Below are 23495 nucleotides of genomic sequence, written 5' to 3' on the forward strand. Positions count from 1 at the left end.
ATAAAGCAAGAGTCCTCAATCAGAATTCTGACCTGTTTAGCCTTCTTATGCATATCTTTGAAAAAAGAGCCTTCTAAACAGTTTTAATTCCATTCCTTGCGACACAAGGTTAAAGAAGATGCCACATTTCAGCCTGCCGATGGTGAAGTCTAAGAGTTTTATTTAGGTGGCTCATTTAGGAGATTTGAGATCATTATGTTTTGAAGATTTGCCTAAAATATTTGATTCATCTGTTTTATGACAGGTCTCTCTCTTTTTTTTTTCTCTGAGAAGAACCGAATCTGAAGAGTTCGTGACTGATAGTCTTCACCAGACTCACTGTGCGTCAATAGTGCTACCGAACCCCAAGGATAGAGGGGGACATGCTCGACGATCAGATGTCTATCCAGCCAGGACTGCAGGTAGAAGAACCCCTTTTTGATAACCTCTTCCTTTCACAAAATGTGTTTTTGTTTTATTAAATCTGTACTGTTCTATTAGTTTCAATTTTTTTTCTGAAAATTGACAAAAAGGGATCTATTTACTTTTACTTGAGTGGTACTACAACTATTAGAAAATTTTACCACTTTCAATTCCAGCAATAGGAAGTGTAGAACTTATTGTTGAGACAGTTTGAAACACTGCTGGCACACATGTAATTGTAGATATCCATTTGGGATTCAGATATATAGCTATACACGGATATGCTGGGAACATGGATCTTCTTTACACAATAGATACTCATGGCTAAGCTAGACATCTGCTGGCATATTGTGTTGAAGGAAAAATGATCTTTATAAATTTTGTTACATTGCTCCTATAGGATGGTTCATAAGAATATTTATATCATGTCTATATATCTATGTGGCATTGATTAGATGACTATCTTGGTCCTGGTTCTGGAAAATAAAACAGTTGTAGGTCAATTCTGAATGTATGCTAATAGATGACTATCACAAGTTTGACTTGGAATTTTGGCTATGTTCTTTTGCTTTTGACATCCATGAAAACATGGGATTTTTTTTTTATCTCTTAACTGGGAAAGGGAAAACCTCTCTTACCTCAAAGTAATGTGGATGTTTTCTGAGGTTATATAGATACAGAGACGCAACTATCTTTATCAAGTTTCTAACATGACTAATGTATAAAGGGATATGAAATGAGAGATAACATGGAGAATCTGTGCGATGTAGCCCTGGGGAAAAACCTAAGCTTTGGAAATTTTGTGAAGTGTATGCTTGTCTCTGGTTTGTATCTTCCTACAATTTTCTGTATTGGTCGTATTGATGTGACACAACCAAAACAGTTACTTAGGTCCACTATGAGAATTCATCTAGTCGACTGAGTCTTTATTGTTACCCATCACACCCTGCATCACATGATACTTTCATTGGCTGTATCCACCTCCATTCACATATGCCATTAATCTCAGCCATCTACACGGTCCCTTCACACACACACACATATATATATATATATATACATATATATGTACGTATATATATGTTCATATATATATATATACCTGTATGTATATATATATATACATATATATATATATATACATATATATATATATATATATATATATATATATATATATATATATATATATATATATATACACACATGTATATATGTACGTAGATATATATCATTTTCATCTTTTCCACACTTTGGATCTTAAAAACCTTGGTATGTGAGGATCTTTACCATTGATATTCATGTGACGTGTGCAATTTTTTCTCCATTTTCATACTAATCAGGTGTTTTGCAGGAAATATGTGAAAATATCATTTATTGGGGACCCGCATTTTCAATTTTATACATTGTAATAAGTTAGGCTTTAATGAGAATTTACATTTCCTTTTCTAGATAGAATGAATGAGCATTGTAAATATCATGAATTGCGTGTTTTCAAGCATTTTGCCTTTATTTCTCAATTTTTCACAATGATGAAACACGAATGGCACGTGCACCACTTCATAAGAGGTAATTAACCCTAAGTTGATGATTTACATCAATGGCCATAGTCAGGATGTGAACAAAACTTAGGATTTTTATCTTTTATGAAGTAACACTGGATCCACACTAGATCCGTTTTCAAAATTCATCATATTTCCTTAAATATTTTCTTCTTTTATCAGAATTGGACTTAAAATTAACTCAAAATATATACCAATGGCCATAGTCAGGGTATATTGAGAGTTAATTTCATTTTAAATTCTATAAAAGCAACAAATGTATTTTATTTTTCTCTTGAATCTAAATATAGATTATTATATAATACATTCAATGACCATAGTCAAGGATGTATTATATTTTCAATCTTATTTTAATTCATTTAAAGAATGAGATGTGCTTTTCAAAATCCAATTTTAAATTCTTTAAATTCATTTATCATTTAGGATAGAATTACATCATGTTTTCAAAATTCCTCTTTCAAAACTCCAAGTGATGTAAATATCTTCTTCGATCAATCTCCAATTCTTGTAAATCCAATTCATCTTTTCATTTTCAATTTAATTTCATTTCCAATCTCAAAGTTCAATTTAACTTTGAGATTTCAAATTCATTTTATGTTCAAAAACTTCAATTCAAATCAAATTTCAAAGTTCAATTTGACTTTGAAATTCCAAATTCATTTTTATATTCAAAATCAGATTTCAAAGTTCAAATTTGACTTTGAAATTCCAAATTTGTTTTATATTCGAAAATCAAAATTCAAAGTTCAATTTAACTTTGAAATTCTTGATTCATTTTCTAAATTCCAAATTCAAGCTCCAAGTTCAGAATCAAATTCCACTTTTGGATCTCAGACTTCAGATCCAAGTCCATCTTAGGATCCAGAATCTAATTTCCACTTTGGATCTCAGACTTCAGATCCACTCCATTTTAGGATGCAGAATTCAACTCTATCTTGGATCTCAAACTTCAGATCCAAATCCATTTAGGGATCCAGAATCCGATTTCATCTTGGATCTCAGACTCCAGATCCAAAATCTATTTAGGATCCAGAACCCATTCTACTATTGGATCTCAGACTTCAGGTCCAAATCCGTGTTAGGATCCAGAACCCAGTTCCACCTTTGGATCTCAGACTTCAGATCCAAACCCATTTTAGGATCCAGAATTCAATTCCATCTTGGATCTCAGATCCAAAATCCATTTCAAATTTCAGATCCAATTCAGATTTTAGATTCAAAGATACAAACTTTGGATTCGAATTCCATCTTAAAATCCAGATTTCAAATCAAGTTCTATTTTCAACTCCAACTTTCAAAACCAATTCCATTTCATTTCCAGATTTCAAATCTAAATCCACTTATAGATCATATCTGAATTTCTTAAATTCATTTCTATACCATTTGGATTTCTCAGATCCATTCCAAGTTCAAACTTCAAGTTCAATTCCATTTCAAGTATTCATTTCAAAATCCAAGTTCAACTTCAAAAGTCCATTTCTGACTTTGAAGCCTCATTTCCTCTTGTTATCATCTGCAAATCATTCTCTTTCCCAAAATCAAGATTTATTCTTCCAACTCTGATCACTTCAAAGACTTAGAACTTCTCTGATCTATCTCAAAGTTCTAAGTTAGATTCTACCATTCAAAACCATTTCTTCACTCCATTATCAAGCATTTGGGGATTTTTCAAAACACCTTTCAAAAGAGCATACATCCTTGCATTGCACAAGCATGATTCTTTGTGCATTTAGATCTTTAGGATAAATTCTTAGATGATATTTAGGCAAAGCAAAAGGCATAAATTCGATCCTTGGTTCTATTACTGTTGTCGTCGCGAAATTTTTCCCCGTCTTCCCTTCCTTGCGGAAGAGAAAGAGAGAAACGCTTTCGCGATCCAAACTTGACCGGATTTTGGAAATTGTTTTGAAATACTCACCTCCGTTTTGAAAATTGCGGGAAAATCCATGGGATGGGGCTCGACCTGTCGGTACGAGGTTCGACCGTTCATGCCGCCTTTAACAGGGGTAATCGAACTAAGGACCAAAATTGTGCTTGACTTAGTTAAATCATCGAAATTATGTTCTATCTTAAATGCAAAGAGAATTCAGGCATGTGCTATGAGATTTTGGAAAATGGGAGTAGGAAAAACATGATGTATGCTTGGAAAACATTTGGAGTTGAGAAACATTTCTCAGAAAAAAAAGGTCAATTTCTCAGGAAACTCAGATGAAAAAGGGTTTTTGAAATCATGAGAAAGTTCATAAAGACTTGTGAAAATCATGAATGATTGAAAATCCTGGAGAAATAGAAGTGATTCTTGAGAAAAGGTGAACATTTGAAAAGGGGAAACATTTCTCAGGAAAACTTTGACTTTGAGAGTTTTCTTAGGAAAATGATGGAAAATTTATAGGAAAACTCATTGGAGAAGGAAATTCAAAACTTGGGAAATTGAAATCCTGGGAATTTTACCCTTGGAATCCTTGGAAATTGATTTTGATCTTGGAGAAAGATTGGAAAACTCTTTTTGAAAGTCTTAAGAAAATAACTTTTTCCTGGGAAAACTGTGGAAAAACTTGACTTGGAAAAACCGATTTTGGAAATTCCTAAGAGTTTCTTGAGAAATCGGTTTCTTGAGAATGAAGTTTTCTTAAGAAAATCATGGGAAAACCAATGATTTCATGATGCAAATGATATGAGTGAATGAATGCACTTTGAAAAGATTTTCTGAGAAATTTGTTGGAAAATGTGCATTAAGTCAAAATAAATCCTTCACATATTCTGACTGTGGCCATGAATATGTTCAGAGTTTAATTGATTTAATGCACAATACTTTGAAAATATTAGAAATATGATGTGCATTTTAAGATAGCCTAAGAGTGTAGGCTCAATGTGACTGGTAGAAAGATGATGGATCTGGGTCTCGTCCATATTCCGACTAGGGCCGTAAATATGGATTCCACCGAGTTCATCAACTCCCTAAGAGTTGGTGCACGTGCCATTTGTGTACATCCATAGTGCTTTTGAAATAAAAATGCATGAATCCTATAAGCAGGATATTGCATGAATTCAAACTATATGATATGCATCCTAGTCTAAGCAGAAAATTAAATCTCTTATTTTAAAATTTACATTATTACATCAATAAATAAATGAAATAAATGGAAATTGCAGACTTCAGCCCCTTCTTTTGAATGTCCCTGCCAAACTTGAAATAAGGTTAGCTCAAATATGTGGGTTTTTCCAAGATTTTCCAATAATATTATGAAATTATTGGATTTAATTGGATATAAACCCTAATCTCATGCTTACTTGATATTTGAAATGATGTAAATGCAAGAAACTTAGTAGAAAATAGTTTGAAATTCAGAATTGGAGTTAAAATGACCAAAATACCCCTAAAATTAAAGTTATACCTTTAAAATCAGGGTTTTTGAAGTAAATTTTTGTAAAATTGAGTTTTTGAAATTCAAATTGAATCAAATGATGATGAAATGCAGTATGAGGCATAATGACATGCTTCTAAACACATTAGGACTGTAAAATCAGAATTTGACATTTTGCAATTTATCCAAGATAACGAATTTCCCTTGTTTTTTTTTCTTGGATCCGGGTTCCGCGGTGCCCTGTTTTGATGATATGGCTAAACCGAACCTCAAATGGATTCCAAATTACACCAAATTCGGTATGAAGCATCTTCCTACTCTGATAAACAACCTAGAATGCTAAAATTCACGAAATGATATGATTTAAATGCTAAAATTTAAAGAAAGTCCTAAAAATGGTGGACTTTGCCTATGGATCCAAACCAAATGCAATGCTTAACATGATAATGCAAGATTTACACCATGAAAACTTCTGATATTTTTGCAGACTGTTAAAGGACCCAAAATTAACATTTTTGGTTTTTATAGCTTCGGGATGTGAGCCATGGTGAGTTCAGTAACAGGGATTTAGTTCTGACAAGGGTAAAAATCACCCTAATCTGATGTAAAATGCTAAAAAAATAGAAAACATCCATGGAAATTTATGATATTAATCAGAGCTACTCACGACACCTACATGGACAACTTTTATGTTCATGACTTTGGCATTTGATCAACATAAACATGGATAAAAATATAAAATTTTAATCCTAAATTGACAGAATAAACAAATGTGACAAAACAGAGGACTGACAAGAAAAATCCGAAGCAGGTATCAACACTGTTCTAAAAATCACAGGCTTTTAGATGCAAACATAGGACACCTCAGACATAACTTTCACTTTTTACAGTTTTGGATTTGGAGCAACACACAAATAGAACCCATCAACCTAAGTCGATCCAAAGTCTCAGAGGCCCAAATCAGGCTCTAACACGTGTCCCGAACTCTCGGATTTTTGTAAGACATAAAAAAAAATCAGAAAAATCTGAGAAAATTAGGTTAAAAACTAGACATTCTCCCGAGTTCATAACATCTTTCGGATTGAAAATTGAATCTCCCATGATGGAGATCTCTATTTTATAAGTCCGAAAATACTTTTTAAAACGCATCCCAGGTAACAACACCCGACTTGTCATTTTGAATGTTTACTGCAGTAAACAAATTCAAATGCTTCTGAATTTTTGGCACAATTCTAGGGACACCTAAGGGCGCATTCCATGATTTTTTTGGGATTTTTAATAAAAAATAAATGCATGAAATGACGTGTGGACTGACAGACAAAAACAGAGAACTACTGAAAATGAGCAGAATTGAAATAAATGCTAAATTAATCCTAATTAATTCATGAAACATGCTAAATTAACGAAATAAAATGCAAATTAAATCTAGCTAAATGCATGAATGCTAAAAACCATCAAGGAATCATAATCATGTATTTTTATATGTGTCGTTTTATGAGAATAGCTCGATCCATCTCTCGGATGAGCTCTTTCTTCAAACGACTCTCGAATCGAATTATGAAATCAAATCAAGAGGAAAAGAGGTGCACCTTGCTTCGTTAGGCAGCGTTGAAGCTCTTGAAAGGGGCGGCTATCATGGGCTTCGTTCGTCCTTCGATTCGAGCTTCGGATGATTCACCAAAATCGACCCACTGTGCCTTCTTCACTGACCCAAAGGGGGCGTGAATTCCAAAGTGCAAAAATCGGATTCTCAAGAAGGCTAGGTCGAATTTCCAAGTCCAAAAAAAAGTTCTCAAAGATGGTCTCCTCATGCTGGGCGTGGAGCCTTGTTTTTATAGATTTTCTGAAAAATTTGAATTTCAAACAGGCTCAATCAGAGCCCTCCATGTGACGCCATCTCAGGGGGTGCGATCTGGGGGTTTGAAATTCGAATTTGGCTTTTGCAGGGAGCCCACAGGTGGCGCCACCTCATGGTGTGCTACTTTTATTAAAAATAAAATAAAAATAAAATTTGAAGCCAAGTGGGACTCTGGATTGGCGCCACCTCAAAAGGTGAATTGAGGTGTAAAGCTGGAAACAGTAGGAGCATAACATGTGACGCCATCTCTGGAGGCTCTTGACATGTGTCAGAAGGACAGGAGTGGAGGAAGCAGGCTGTGCCACCTCAGAGGAATTCAAATTCTACTTTTCTGCAGGAAAGAAGAGGCTAACATGTGGCATTTCCTCAGAATGGCTCCTACGATGCCATGTGGCAGTTAGGAAAGGCAAGAAACATGTGGCGCCATCTTGGCCAAGTAGAAAAAGGTAGAACTCCAGGATTTTCGCCACCTAGCTCTTGTCCTAAAATTTTTGAATGGTTGCTTTTCTGATGGAAGCCAAGAGTGACATGTGTCCTCTACTTTTTCTGAAGGAGGAAGAAGGAGACATGTGTCACCTGCTTTTTCTGAAAGAAGCAGAGAATGACACGTGGCAGAGGGGAGAGAAGGATTTGCGCCACTTCTGGAGAGGTTTGAATATTTGAATTCCAGTTTTCTCTGAAGAAAGTAGGAAGTGACACGTGGCATTTACTTTTTCTGAGAAGAGCAGAGAATGACATGTGTCCTCTGTAGGAGACACACTCCAAATGGCGCCACCTTAGAGGAGACAAGTCTACCTTTTCTGGAGGAAGCTAGGAGTGACACGTGTCTCCTACTTTTCTGAGAAAAGTAGGGAGAGACATGTGTCAGGCTACTTTTTCTGAAGGAGGGAGAGGTTGACACGTGTCCTCTGCAGGAGACACACTTCAAGTGGCGCCACCTCAGAGGAGACAAGCCTCCATTTTTTCTAGACAGGACAACCTATGACACTTGGCATCTTCTGGTGATCTTTGGAATGACACATGGCGCATGATAGGTATGGTGGATATTGACACATGTCAGATAAATGGGATGACATGTGGCGGCTTCTTAAGGTAGCCCCACACTGACACTTGGCATGGAAATGGGAGGAGAGAGAAAAGACAAGTGGCGCCAATCCAGGGGACAAGGCTCCTATATTTTTGGGTTTTTCAAAATTCAAATTTTTTCAAAAGAAAAGCCTGTGTGACACCACCTCAGTGTGGGTCCTACATTGCCTTTTTATTGAAATAAGGATAAAACAACTTCTTTTTGGAATTTTCATAAAATTTGGACTAATTGGTAAAACAGGAATTTTTGGAAAGAGTTGGCCCCTGTAGGGCGATTTTGTAAAAGAATGATAGTTGAAATAGCTGACAAAAGGCAAAATCTGAGTTGAACTTTATTGAAAATTAGCCAGATTGTTTTCCTAAGGAAATATTTTGAAATTCAGAGTCCTGGGGGTAAAATGGGAAGAATTGATAATTTTGAAGACCCAGGGTTTTGAAAACAATTTTGAAAAGAGTTGAAACTCGTATCTGGATTGAAAATTTTGAAATCAAGAGTTTTGGACCTCGAAATGACATGCTGTGCAGTGCAGTGATATGAAATGCTCATGCAATGTCATGTCTTATGCAATAGAATCTTGAACCAAGAATTGGAGATTCCGGTCTCCTGTCAGGAGTAAAATTTTGAACATCTGAGATAAAAATAAAGAAATTTTGAGAGTTGCAGATGAAATTTAGACTTTTGCAAAGTTCGGGCTCAGAAAATGACCATTTTGCCCTCCGACGATTTCAAAGGTTGAATGATGATGTTTGGTGAAGATGTCGGGGAGTTGAGTGAAAATTTGGGGTGTTTACAGATTACCTCTGTTAAAGGCGCCAGGAACGGTCGAACCTCGTACCGACGAGCGAATCCCATCTCTCCATTTTTCCTGCAAATTTTCAAAACGGAGGCAAGTTAAATTTGTAAATATTTTCAAATTAAGGTCAAGTGAAACCCCGTAAAAGAGTTCCTCTTCTCTCTTTCTTTTTTTTTGTTTCTCTTTTCTTACTTTTACTTTTCTCCCTTCAAAAAGGAGGAAAATAGAGGTCAAAAAAAGGAAAAGAGAAGGAAGAGAGAGAAACCACAAGAGAGGAAATTTTTTGCGATGATCATAGTTTTGGCGACCGAGATGAGACTCGTCTTCGTCCGGTCGAATTTTAATGCCTTTTCATTTTGCTTTGATATTATCTAAGTCTTTATTCTTCAAATGTCAGCTTCATTTCCATGCAAGCCTTAGGAGCCTAAGACTCTATCCTAAGCTGACATCATTGCATATAGGATTTAAGTATGGTTTGGTAGGATACTACTGAGGAGATTATTCCATGCTCACATTAGACTTAGGTCTAAAATACAACTCTCCTCAATTCTAGGGATTGAATGTAAAACAATGTATGCAAGTGTATGCTTCTTTTCATTTTAAATCTATCTCTTTAGGACTTGCATTAGAGCCTTCTGATTTCTTGCATGTTGAGCATATTTTGAAAAACCTCCCTACCTAATATTGTCCCGGTCTTCACGTTGCTGGGCTGTCTCACTGAACCATAGTTCGGGAGAGAGCCTCACAACTGGACCACTTATTTGGGTTCGCGCCCCCTACCACGTACCTAAGGGCCATAGTCTGAGGTATATCGGTAGGTGCTCAAGAATGTTGGGAAGCCCTTACCCTAGAACCGGAGAATTACTTCTATGCCACGTACTTCGAGCTTCGGCTTGAGTATATCGGCATACCTTGATTGGAATCAGATGATCTGAACCATAGAGTTAGGATTAAGGTCCTACAAGTTATCTCAAATATTGCATTTAGAGTCAGCCTTTAGGGAGTGCTGTGTGTGCATCCTTGTTTGAGTAGCTATGATTGTGTAATATTTCCTTGTATTCTCCTGTATATATCAAACCTTCTTCAAAACCCTGGGTGTACTATTCAAAGTTTCCCTCTATTTTCAAAAACCCAGGTGTATTTTCCTCTCTTTTTTCTGATTTCTTTAAATCTTTTCTGATCCTGCTTGCAAATTTTCCAAAATTTACCATCTATTATTCCAAAAATTTTCCTCTACAGATCTTCCAAATATATTTCTCACCTTTTTAACAAAAATCTCTTTCACCAAGAGATGTCCTTTTAATCATATTCTAAATTGTTTATTTTTTCTCACGAGAAGATGATACGATTGTCATGTCTCTCGTGCAGACTCAATCCCTAGTAGTGGGATATCTCTTTGTCAATTTGATTCCTTCCTTTATCAAAGTTTCCTCCGAAATCTTTCTAAAAGGGCCCTATTCTGTCCATACAGAGAGCATTCAGTATTATCGGGTGGTTCTGACAGAGATCAAAGACCGCATCACTCTAGCACCAAGTTAGAAGCAGAAATTGAGAAATGGACTCTCAGAGGTTTGCTAGAGAAGGAGGTCAAGACAACAAGAATGAGATCAATCCCACCATATATCGATTGTTAAAAAAGATGATGGTTTAGATATTGTCTAAACAAGCGGAAGCCAGTTTCGAAAAAGCTCCCACCGCTGAAAAAGCACCTATCACTTCCCCAATGAGCAAACAAAGTGATAGCAGTGCAAGAAGCGCTAAGGCCATCAGGGGCAACAACAAAGGCACTCAGGGCAATCAAAGCAGCAATTCGGAGGAATCTAGAGATCAGAAGGGAAAGTTCGGCATGACCCAGGACAAACCACTTCCATCCACTCAGCACAAGGGCAAGGAAAAGCCAAAGCGTAAAGATTGGAGCAGAGATCGAGACTTCACTCCTTTAGATGAGCCGCTCGACAAAGTTCTTGAATATATGCTAACCAAGAGATTAATCAGGCTCCCAAAAGTCATAAGCCCTCCCTCATATCATAGGAAGGTTCAAGGACCAGGTCTGCAAGTTCCATCGGGCGGTGGGGCATGACACTGATCATTGTTTCGTCCTCAAAAATATTGTTCAACATTGCGTTGACAAAAATCTCTTGGCCAAAAATGAAAAAGAAGAGCATCCGGCGGTCTCAGCTGAGCAGGGTCAGTTCGGCTCCGAGAAAGGGGTCAACACCCAACAGAAGCCAAGCAAGCCAAAGAAAATAAAGCATGATGGTTGGGGTTATGACCGCAAGTTCACCCCTCTAGGTCAGCCAATCGAGGAAGTTCTCGAATATCTGCTTGAGAAAAATATGATCGAACTACCAAGAATCGTCGACTCTTCTGTCACCATGGGTAAATGGACAGAGTGTTTTTGCAAATTCCATCGAGCAAGAGGACATGAGACAGAGCGCTGCTTCATCCTCAAAAACATAATACAGGATTACATCGACAAAAAAATTTTGGTACCAGAAGAAGGAGAGGAGCAACCTGCGGCTCTGACCAAAACTCTCCCGGATCACTCGAAGAATTGAGGATGCCCAAGTTTTTCAGCACCGACATTTTCCTTTTGTTAGTCATCTTGTAGGGGCAAGTCAACTCAGCCTTCTATGGATCTTTTTCCTTTTAAAGTTCTTGTAAATATTCAGTTTTTGTCATCAAACCTTTGCTTATCAATGAAATGTCAAGTTTTCTTTATATCTTTGATATTCGAATACTTCCTTCTTTTGCTATACTGGGGCATTTAAATTCCTGTTTTTTTCAAAATACGGGACAATCCTGATATCATTCATGAGAGAAATGATATTACCTATGAGGGTTTTTCGAAAAAAATAAAATTTTGAAAGTCTTCATAACCAAAGAGTTCAGATATTCTTTGGTCCAACCTTCTTCAAAAAACAACCCTTGTGTTGATTAAATTTTCCAAAAAATAGGTTTTAAACCAAAATCAACCCTTGTGTTTTCGAAAAAATAGGTTTTAAACCATTATCAACCCTCGTGTTGGTCTTGTTTTCCAAAGATTGGTTTTTAAACATTATATTCAAAGATCAAACCTTGTGTTGGTCCTATTTTCTAAAAATTGATTTCAAAACATTATATTCAAAGATCAACCCTTGTGTTGGTCTTATCTTCCAAAAATTAGTCTTTAAAATCATTATATTCAAAGGTCAAACCTTGTGTTGGTCTTATCTTCCAAGATTGTTTTTTTTTTAACATTATATTCAAAGATCAACCCTTGTGTTGGTCTTATCTTCCAATAAATTGTCTTCAAAATCATTATATTCAAAGGCCAAACCTTGTGTTGGTCTTATCTTCCAAGATTGGTTTTTAAACATTATATTCAAAAATTAACCCTTGTGTTAATCTTATTATCAGTTTTAAACTGTCATTTTTTCAGAAATCAGATCTATTGTTGATCTTCTTCTTCAAAAATAGGTTTTCAAAATATTGTCTTCAAAAAATCGACCCTCATGATGATCTCTCATGTTTGGTTTGAAGGATTAGTCCTCGCACTGATCTTCTTGCGGTGGATTTTCTTCCCAAAAATGATTTTTTTCACTTAAATAAACATTTTGCTTTAAAGATCCCATGTGCAGGCAGGATCAGACAAACTCTTTTTCAAAAAATCTTCTCAATTTTTCAGTTAATCTTGTTATCCTTAATAGTTGCATTCATTTCATTTTCCAATTAAATCAAAGATTCATCAATTTATTATTTTCATCAATTTTTGTCAAGTTTTATCAGTTTTTCATCAATTTTATTTTATTAAATTCTATTCTTTCATAAAACCCTTTCAGGTTAAGGGATAAACCTGAGGCCTCTTTCCCGTGAGGTATTTCTAAATTTCTTTTTGTCCCCGCTCAGGTTAAGGGATAAACCTGACCCTCGTTGTCTGAGGTGTTCCCCTTCAGGATAAGGGATAATCCTGAAACCCCTCGTAGGAGCAATAATGCTACCTATGAGGATTCTTTTGTAAAGACATTTTTTCAATTTTTCTCGATTTTATAAATATCTATCAGTTTCTCTTTATTTTCCCCCAAAATTCTATTCTTTCATAAAACCCTTTCAGGTTAAGGGATAAACCTAATGCCTCTTTCCCGTGAGGTATTTCTAAATTTCTTTTTGTACCCTCTCAAGTTAAGAGATAAACCTGACCCTCGTTGTCCGAGGTGCTGCCATTCAGGATAAGGGATAATCCTGAAACCCCTCGTAGGAGCAATAATGCTACCTATGAGGATTCTTTTGTAAATACAAGTTTTATCAATCTTTATTGATTTTCTAGATTTATATCAATTTCTCTTCATTAATTTTTCTTAAATTCTATTCTTTTTCCCGTTCAGGACAAGGGATAATCCTGATACCCCTCATAGGAGCACCGATGCTACCCATGAGAATTCTTTTCAAAGTAAATTTTCAATAAATTTCTTTAAATTCTTCCCCATGTTTATAAATTTTATTCTTTTCCCTCTCAGGTTAAGGGATAAAACTGAATTATTTTTCATAAATTCCTCAATTCACATCAAATTTTATTCTATACTCCTTCAGGATAAGGGAAAATCCTAAAGCTGTCATAAATAGATTCAAATCTTAGGCCACCTTGGGTCAAGGATCTCGAATGAATCTCCCATCTTCTTCATCATCGGCATCTATTCATGCATTTTGTCAATCCTTCTAAAAAGCCGACCTTTGGATAAGAGTTATTTCCTTCCCATCTGAGTTGCGACTCAGGCTTTTTGCTTTCTTTTTTATTATTTTTTTTTCTTTTAAAAGATCCAGGTTCCGACTCGGGTCTTATATATGTTCATATTTTTGGAGTCACGAGTTCCGATTCGGACTTCCTTTTGGTCCCGATGTTCGCATTGGACCAATTGTTACGTCGAGAATTCGAGTTCTAAAAAACTCGATTCTCATTCATACCTTTATTTTGAAAAATCGGGTTCCGACTCGCGTTCTCTCTTTATATATATATATATATATTCATATTTCTAGAGTCACGAGTTCCGATTCGGACTTCCTTTTGGTCCCGATGTTCGCATTGGACCAATTGTTACGTCGAGAATTCGAGTTCTCAAAAACTCGATTCTCATTCATTCTTTTATTTTGAAAAACCGGGTTCCGACTCGCATTTTCTCCTTTCATATATATATATTCATATTTCCGGAGTCACGAGTTCCGATTCAGACTTTCTTTTGGTCCCGATGTTCGCATTGGACCAATTGTTACGTCGAAAATTCGAGTTCTCAAAAACTCGATTCTCATTCATTCTTTTATTTTGAAAAACTGGGTTCCGACTCGCGTTTTCTCCTTTCATATATATATTCATATTTCCGGAGTCACGAGTTCCGATTCAGACTTCCTTTTGGTCCCGGTGTTCGCATTGGACCAATTGTTACGTCGAGAATTCGAGTTCTAAAAAACTCGATTCTCATTCGTTCTTTTATTTTAAAAAACCAGGTTCCGACTCGCGTTTTCTCCTTTCATATGTATATTCATATTTCTGGAGTAACGAGTTCCGATTCGGACTTCCTTTTGGTCCCGATGTTTGCATTGGATCAATTGTTACGTCGAGAATTCGAGTTTTCAAAAACTCAATTCTCATTCGTTCTTTTATTTTGAAAAATCGAGTTCCGACTCGTGTTTTCACCTTTTATATATATTCATATTTCCGGAGTCACGAGTTCCGATTCGAACTTACTTTTGTTCCAATGTTCGCATTGGACCAACTGTTACGTCGAGAATTCGAGTTCTCAAAAACTCGATTCTCATTCGTTCTCTCATTTTGAAAAACCGGGTTCCGACTCGGATTTCCTCTTTTTTTGTACATTCTTATTTTCTCGAGTTCCGACTCAAATTTCTCTTTTGATCCAATATTTGACCAAAGTCTTTCTTACATTTCCCTTTCAGGTTAAGGGACAAACCTGAACTTCCCCTTCAGGATAAGGGATAATCCTGAAACACCGACAATCATTCTCGTTCAAATTCTCAAGTATCTTCGAATGTCGGTCTCGTTTTTAACTCTCCATTCGAAAACCAGTGCTCGTACTGGTATGCATTTTTTAAAAACCCGGTGCTCGTACTGGTATGCACCTTCGAAAAACGGGTGCTCGTACTAGTATGCACCTTCGAAAACCCAGTGTTCGTGCTGGTGTGCATTTCGAAAACCCAACGCTCGTGCTAGTGTGCATTTTTTGATAACCCAGTGTTCGTACTGGTGTGCATTTTTTGAAAACCAGCACTCGTACTGGTGTGCACTTTCGAAAACACAGTGCTTGCACTGTTATGCATTTTCGAAACCCAGCACTCGTACTGGGGCATTTTTTTTTGAAGTCCAGTGCTCGTGCTGGTACATCTAGCACTCGTGCTAGTGTCTGGCTGACTGATCAGTTGGCTTTCCAGGTTCAGTCTTTGCACTAACCAATCATCATTACTCAAGTTCTAAATTCTCAATTTCGACCTTCGGGTCATCATTTTATAAAAAAAATCAGTCATTTTTCTCTTGCGAAGGACCCTCTTCAGGGAGAGTTCGAGGGAGCTCGTTCCTTTCGCATGCAACCATCTTTCGTTCGCAAAAACTCTTTTCCAGGGAGAGTTTGAAGGGACTCATTTTCTTCGCAAACAGTTTGCAAAACAACAACCAACTTTACACAAAAGAACCCTTTTTCTAGGAAGAGTTTCGACAGAAGGTCGTTTCTTTTTGTAGCCCCCATTTTTCTCATCTTAGGCGAACCCCTTCACGGAGGACCCTCTTCTAGGGAGAGTGTGATGGACTCGTTTCCTCTGTGATACTTTCTCAACTTTGTTTTTCGGCCGCCTTTCCATAAGAGAAGCCTAGAGATAGGGAGTTTTAACGAAAACTTAATTTCTCTTCGAAAGTTCCGTTTTGCAAACACCTCCTCTTTTAGGGAAGAGATGAGTATTTCCAACTTCCCATTCAGGTAAGGGCTTAAGCCTGAGTCTCTCTTTTTTGGGAAAAAGAGACGAGAATTTTGTCATGGACGCATCAATTCGATATCAAGCAAATTATTTCATCAAGAATTTATAGAATATTTTGCTAATTTGCTATCAAAAGTCATTGTTGATCTCAAAGCTTTTATCGGACAAAAGAATTATCTCAAACTACCTCTAGTATTATTTCCAAAAGAGCAAGACTTTTGGGAAATAAGAATTGAATTCAGGCTTTTTCTGTTGGTCAACCAAGAGGATGAAAAAAAATCTGTGATATGACCAGCAAAGGAAAAATTCAATGATGTTGAAAACCCATAAGTGAATCGATATTGATCATAGCTATGGCGCATTCTTAAAGATCATTCTTTTGGCAGTAAGACAGTGGAAATATCCTGGGCAGTAAAAAGAACCTACCCAATCCATATGTCCCCAGTCCTTTAAAGCTGCAATCAAATATCTGCAAAAGGGATCTCTCAATTGTCGTCAAGATGAAGGCGAATTATGCGAGCTAGATCTCCAGGGCCAAAGAAGATTTGGAACATCTCCAAGATGACGGAGTTTGTGACAGATCCATCCAGGGAAAGTTCAGACCACCATCGAAATGAAGGCGGATGCGATGAACCTACCGACAAACCCTAAAAGATATTTGATTTCTGCTATCATCTAAAAGACCTTTTGGAACCGATGTCATCAAGCCTAAATCCCTGAGATAAAAGAAGTATCAGAACATCTCCAAGATGAAGAAGTTTGTGACGTACCCTTCCGTGAAAAAGAGAGAAAAAGTCAGAACATCTCCAAAGTGAAGGATGATGTAAAAGCCCAAGAAATCTCCATGACTCAAAAGAGTGCAAAAAGATCATCATGGGAAATGCCCAGGATATCAAACTGCCTGAAGTTGCCAGGAATCATCTTTATCTATGTGAAATTCTTTATCAATATCTTTTCACTCAATTTGCTTTTATGAAGCTAAGAATGTTTCCTTTCTTTTCATATCAAAGAAATTGATATCTTCCTTGAAGAAACTCAACAGCAACAAATTTGAATTTGATTCTTGATTCTGCAAAGTTAGCCCAATTGGAGTTAATACTCTAGGTAGAAAGAGGTGACATTCTCACACATATGCACAAATTCAATCATTTTGAATCAACTACAATTTTTGGTATCTTATTGGCAATATTTTCTCATTATCCCAACATGAAGCAAGAACTTGATATTCGTTTTGACGTATCCTGACGTCGTCCCTCCTTAGGACTGAGAAGTCCTTTCCTTCCGTCTGATCTGAGCGCTCTCAGATTCACACACTTCTCTGTGTTCCCCACTGTCCCACCATAGACAGTTCCCGCTCAGAATAAGGGTAAAACCGGAACTTTTTGCAAAAGGTCTGTTATTGTCAAAAGCTATTTTCTGTCTCAGCAATGAGGCGCCCAAGAACAACCCCTTTTCAAGCTTTAGGGACCCCCATTTTTTTCATCCTTTTGCAAAACCCTCTCGGACTTGTTGTGCAAAGTCTAGAGGTCCCATCGCAGTTTCCCCGCTCTTCGAGGATTCTATATCCATTCAGGCTAAGGATTAAACCTGTTACCTCACTCCTCGAGGTATAACCCAAAAACCTTCTGCGAGAGGTCGTCTGTTTTAGAAAGCTGATTTAGTCTCAGCAATGAGACGCCTCAGATCATCCTCTTTTCAAGCTTTAGGGAATCCCTTGTTTTTCTCTTCTCGCAAACCCCTTCTGGATTTGTTCATCCAAATTCTGAAGGTCCCATTATGGTTTCTTCATCCGAGGATTCTGTATGGGCGTCCCTTTCAGAATAAGGGTTAAGTCTGAACCTCGTTCCACGAGGTACCTTTCATTCAGGTTTGGGTGAAACCTGAACCTCGTTTCGACGAGGTAATCCTCCCGTCCCATCATGGTTTTCCCCACAAGGGAATCCATACTCTCTATACATCCATCCAGGAAAGGATCGTGCTTGAATTTCATCTCACGAGGCATTTCTCTCAAGAATGTCCCATCGAGGTCTGTTTATATTCCTTTCCCCATCCAAATTATCTTGATACATATTCGTCCCATCCATGTTAAGGGCTAAGCCTGACTCATTCCATAAAGATTGATCTCGCCTCGCTCATGAGACTTGATCAAAATCCTTCACTACTTCGGGATCTTCGCCTAAAGTCCCATCACGATTTCCTCATTTCTATTATTTGGTCATATCATTGCCGAGGATTTTGTCTTCCGCAGAGCCATTTAGGACAAGGCTTTAAACCTGAAAAGCCATAATTCTTCCACACCTAGTTCAGATCTGCTGTCTGGGGCATTTTCAAAATTTGGAGTGTTATCTTTGCCACTAAGCCCGGCTTCTTACCGGCTTAGTAGCAAAAAGGGGCATCTGTAAACACCCTAAATTTTTCAAAAGTTTGTAAATATTTTCCTTTTGCCCTTTATTTTCATTTTCTGGGTAATTGAGTCAGTTTTAAAATCTAAATTTCATTTTATTTCTCGAGATTTATTGAAATTAAATTCATTTTATAGATTTGACTCAATTTCGGATCCGGATTCAGATCCAGATAAAAGATCCAAATCTGAGCTTCGTTGTCCAATATTTAAAATCAAATTCTCGAAATTTCCAAAATAACTTTTTGAAAAGCTCAGACAGTTCGTTTGGTATCCGTTTGGATCCATCAAATTGTATTTCTTGATTCGAGTTTCAAAACTCGAACATTTTCTCAAAACTTGAGTCCAAACCCATTTTCTAAAGGAATTTTCTCAAAATAACATTGATTTTTCAGAAAAAACCATTTCTTCTATAAATAATTTGAAATTTTGTAAAATTAGTTTAAATTTCTTAGTTTTAGAGTTTTGTTTTCAAAAATATCAAAAATAAAAAAATAAAAAATTTATATATATATATATATATAAAGTGAAGAAAACAACAAATATATATATATATATATATATATATATATATATAGAAAAGAAACAAAATTCGGGCTTTTGAAAAAACTCTTCTTGAAAAAAAATTCTTTTAACCAAAAACAGTTTTTGCAAAAATCTTTAAAAAGGGACCGGCTTTTTGGAAATTTTTATAAAAGACCTTCTTAATGAAAATCGGTTTTTAGGGTTACGAAAACCTTCTCTTTTCACCGAAACCCTCTCCATCAGCCGCAGACCATCCTCCAGAGGTTTCACCTGAGCCATCCATCGCTAAACCTCCGCCCTTCGGAAGCTTCCATGGCTACCAACAACATCGCACGCCCCCAAGTGCGTTCCTCCTTCACGAAGCTTCCACCCCCCATGCACGAGCTCCTCTCCATAGCCCTTCGATCAATGGCTCTGCCATCCCAGCCTTCGATCCCTAACCGCTCGACCTCCATTCGGGAACCTTCTTCCTCCTTGTTAAAAGGGCACTCGAGGGAACCCTAAAGGGAGCGCGCTTCACCCCTCCACCCGACCTTTCCTTCTTCCTCTGCTTCTTTCTTCCCCTTCTCCTCTTCTTCTTCTTTTTTTTTGGTTTTTGGTTTTTCCCCACTTTGGCTGATCATCCCGGCAGCAGAGCTACAGGAAGCCCTACAGCTGAGCGCCGTCTCCATCTCAAAATCCCGGCAGCAATACACGGGAGAAACATCTCTGCAACCTTGAACCGCGCTTCACCACCGCACCCCTCTTTCACGAAGAGAAAGATCGACCGCTCCGATTGCAGTACAAAATCCAGGCTACAAAAGCTCACCTCAACAATTAAAGTCGATGATTCCAACAAAAGAATTACGGTAAGAGTTTTCTCTCATTACCCCCTTTCTTTCCATCGGTTTTCTTTCACAAATTTTTGTCGTTTTATTCTTCTTTGAGCATAAGGGTAGAGTCGATCTGTGTGTGACAATATCGATCTGTTCGTTGCCACATTAAAGGAATGATCTCATTCCGATACATTTTCTTTTTTATTTATTTATTTATTGTTTTGCTTTTTTCTTTCTTTGTGTTCGTTTTGCTGTTTATATTACCCTCTAATCTACGTTTGATTTCATTTTCTGATGTTGTTTTTTTTTTACCATATTCTATTTCAGTTTCGGCCTTCTGTTGATTTTTTTTTTTGGATTTTAGAATTTCGTTCTATCCCATATACCGAGAATACTTGCTTTGATATTATTTATCGTTCTTTATTGCATCTGCACAACTTTGTTATTTGTTCTAACTTCGTCATATTCGTTCATCTTTCCTGCAATCAAGTTGTAATCCATTATCTTCCTGTATATTGCAAGTTTTTATTTCGTTTTATTTGATGTTCTGCATGTCGCATGATCAAGATAAAGATACACTCGTCATCTAACCATACTTCTAACAACCCGAGTGTAAGGGGGTCGTACATCTTAAAACACATCATGATTGTGTGGAGAGTATCTAGGAAGATCTTCCTGAATGCTTCAATAGCTATCAGAAGACTTGGCCTCAACGTGCTTTTCTAATAATTTGAGCAAAATATAAGATTTTTGTCAACTGTTGCACATAGATCCTGTTTGACTTGCCAATGCTCGTGCCTATAACCTTGGGTTCCTGATTAGTGACGGAAAAGAAGGCCCCTATCTAATTGGTATCAGATCCCCTGCAAAATGCCAGAATGATAAGCACTTGAACCTCGGCCATCGAATCTCCTTTTGGTCTGAACGTGACAATAGTCTAAAAGTCCAGCCACGCTGATTTGATTCGGCGATATCATTTGAGTTTAGTATCATAGTTTCACTGCTTACGCATTTCCTTTTTTGTGATAAGAATACATTATTAGTGGTTCATATACTGAATTGTCAAAAGAGGCTGATTCACATCCTTCATTAGTTGCTTGTTCTTGATAGCATCATCTTCGACAAGAATGGTCTCGCAATTACAGGAGTTACATGCATATCTCATTGTTACCAAAAATAACCTTTTGGATTATTTCAGTTACAGAGACCAAACCCCAGTAGCTGTTTTCCAGTGGCTAGCTTCTCAAGGCCCTCATCAACAGTTGGATTCTCACCAACTAGACAGCGAAAGTGGCAGTCATTCTTTAGCATAATATATTTTCCTGTAAGAAGCCGTGGTGCAAGTACTAAGGTATGTTCTGGTTTTAAATGTTAGCATAATACTAGCCTATTGGAGTGTCCATTTTTTTTGCTTTCGCATTGGAATGAATGGTCAAAGTGTAACAACCCAGGCTGTTTGGGTTAGAATTCCTGAATCAACTAAAATAGCAGTAGAAGAACGAAATATCTCATTTCATGTAGGCCAATCCCTGCGTTCTGCTGGTGCTTTGTCATTCATATGGTCCTGTGATATCATGTTACATGCCCTTTTCATTTGTATCTCTTTGCATTTGGATTTATTTCTATAATTAGCCAGGTTTTTGTTTCCCCGATGCATTCATATTTCAGTATCAATTTTACATAGCCTCCCAGCCATCCCAACTTGTTTTGGATTGCTGGGTCTATCAGATATAACAAAGGGTCTGATAGAACTGTAAAGACATGTCTCGAGATAAAGGCTCAGTCAGATGTTGCCAATAAACTGATAGATCCAGGGTGGATTTATCAAGAAAAACCATGGTCAGAACCAGCTTATTGGAATTGGCTTTGTTGTCTGTAACAAACAGACGTGTATATCCCCCAAATAGCATAACTGTAATCGATGCCATCTTGACCAGATCAAATATGTGAAGATCCATAGCATAATTTGCCTCCTGTTCATATCTTTTAACATGATCTTTTTTTTTATCCTATATTTCACATAATCTTTTAGTCCGAAGGTGTTACAACTGTTCCAGTTAATATTTCTCAAAAACAGTAATGTCTCTGTTACTTACAACATTCTATATATGTATGAAGGACTTGATTAGCTTAGTCATTGCCTTATCCTATGGTGGTTAAAGGTACACTTTTAAGATTTCATTCATTTGATTCCTATGAAATATGAGGACTGCATCCTCTGAAATTTAGGGTTTTGACTTTTCGGATAATCAGTGTTATGGGTCCAGGTATATAAAGCAAGAGTCCTCAATCAGAATTCTGACCTGTTTAGCCTTCTTATGCATATCTTTGAAAAAAGAGCCTTCTAAACAGTTTTAATTCCATTCCTTGCGACACAAGGTTAAAGAAGATGCCACATTTCAGCCTGCCGATGGTGAAGTCTAAGAGTTTTATTTAGGCGACTCATTTAGGAGATTTGAGATCATTATGTTTTGAAGATTTGCCTAAAATATTTGATTCATCTGTTTTATGACAGGTCTCTCTCTTTTTTTTTCTCTCTGAGAAGAACCGAATCTGAAGAGTTCGTGACTGATAGTGAAGGTCTTCACCAGACTCTCACTGTGCATCAATAGTGCTACCGAACCCCAAGGATAGAGGGGGACATGCTCGACGATCAGATGTCTATCCAGCCAGGACTGCAGGTAAAAGAACCCCTTTTTGACATCCTCTTCCTTTCACAAAATGTGTTTTTGTTTTATTAAATCTGTACTGTTCTATTAGTTTCATTTTTTTCTGAAAATTGACAAAAAGGGATCTATTTACTTTTACTTGAGTGGTACTACAGCTATTAGAAAATTTTACCACTTTCAATTCCAGCAATAGGAAGTGTAGAACTTATTGTTGAGACAGTTTGAAACACTGCTGGCACACATGTAATTGTAGATATCCATTTGGGATTTAGATATATAGCTATACACGGATATGCTGGGAACATGGATCTTCTTTACACAATAGATACTCATGGCTAAGCTAGACATCTGCTGGCATATTGTGTTGAAGGAAAAATGATCTTTATAAATTTTGTTACATTGCTCCTATAGGATGGTTCATAAGAATATTTATATCATGTCTATATATCTACGTGGCATTGATTAATTGACTATCTTGGTCCTGGTTCTGGAAAATAAAACAGTTGTAGGTCAATTCTGAATGTATGCTAACAGATGGCTATCACAAGTTTGACTTGGAATTTTGGCTATGTTCTTTTGCTTTTGACATCCATGAAAACATGGGATTTGTTTTTTTTTATCTCTTAACTGGGAAAGGGAAAACCTCTCTTACCTCAAAGTAATGTGGATGTTTTCTGAGGTTATATAGATATAGAGACGCAACTATCTTTATCAAGTTTCTAACATGACTAATGTATAAAGGGATATGAAATGAGAGATAACATGGAGAATCTGTGCGATGTAGCCCTGGGGAAAAACCTAAGGTTTGGAAATTCTGTGAAGTGTATGCTTGTCTCTGGTTTGTATCTTCCTGCAATTTTCTGTATTGGTCGTATTGATGTGACACAACCAAAACAGTTACTTAGGTCCACTATGAGAATTTATCTAGTCGACTGAGTCTTTATTGTTACCCATCACACCCTGCATCACATGATACTTTCATTGGCTGTATCCACCTCCATTCACATATGCCATTAATCTCAGCCATCTACACGGTCCCTTCACACACACACATATATATA

General features: G+C 36.9%; 1 long non-coding RNA gene across 1 annotated transcript; it reads left to right on the forward strand.

Moving 5' to 3' along the window:
* The first annotated feature begins 283 nt into the window (after positions 1 to 283).
* Positions 284 to 23220, forward strand: LOC149816689 (uncharacterized). Its single transcript, XR_016427723.1, has 3 exons — positions 284 to 401; positions 20964 to 21116; positions 22281 to 23220. It is a non-coding gene; the product is annotated as an uncharacterized LOC149816689 (long non-coding RNA).
* Positions 23221 to 23495: the final 275 nt, after the last annotated feature.

The sequence above is a fragment of the Nuphar pumila genome, chromosome 14 (genome assembly GCF_984573655.1).
Source record: "Nuphar pumila chromosome 14, dmNupPumi1.hap1.1, whole genome shotgun sequence".
Classification (NCBI taxonomy): Eukaryota; Viridiplantae; Streptophyta; class Magnoliopsida; order Nymphaeales; family Nymphaeaceae; genus Nuphar; species Nuphar pumila.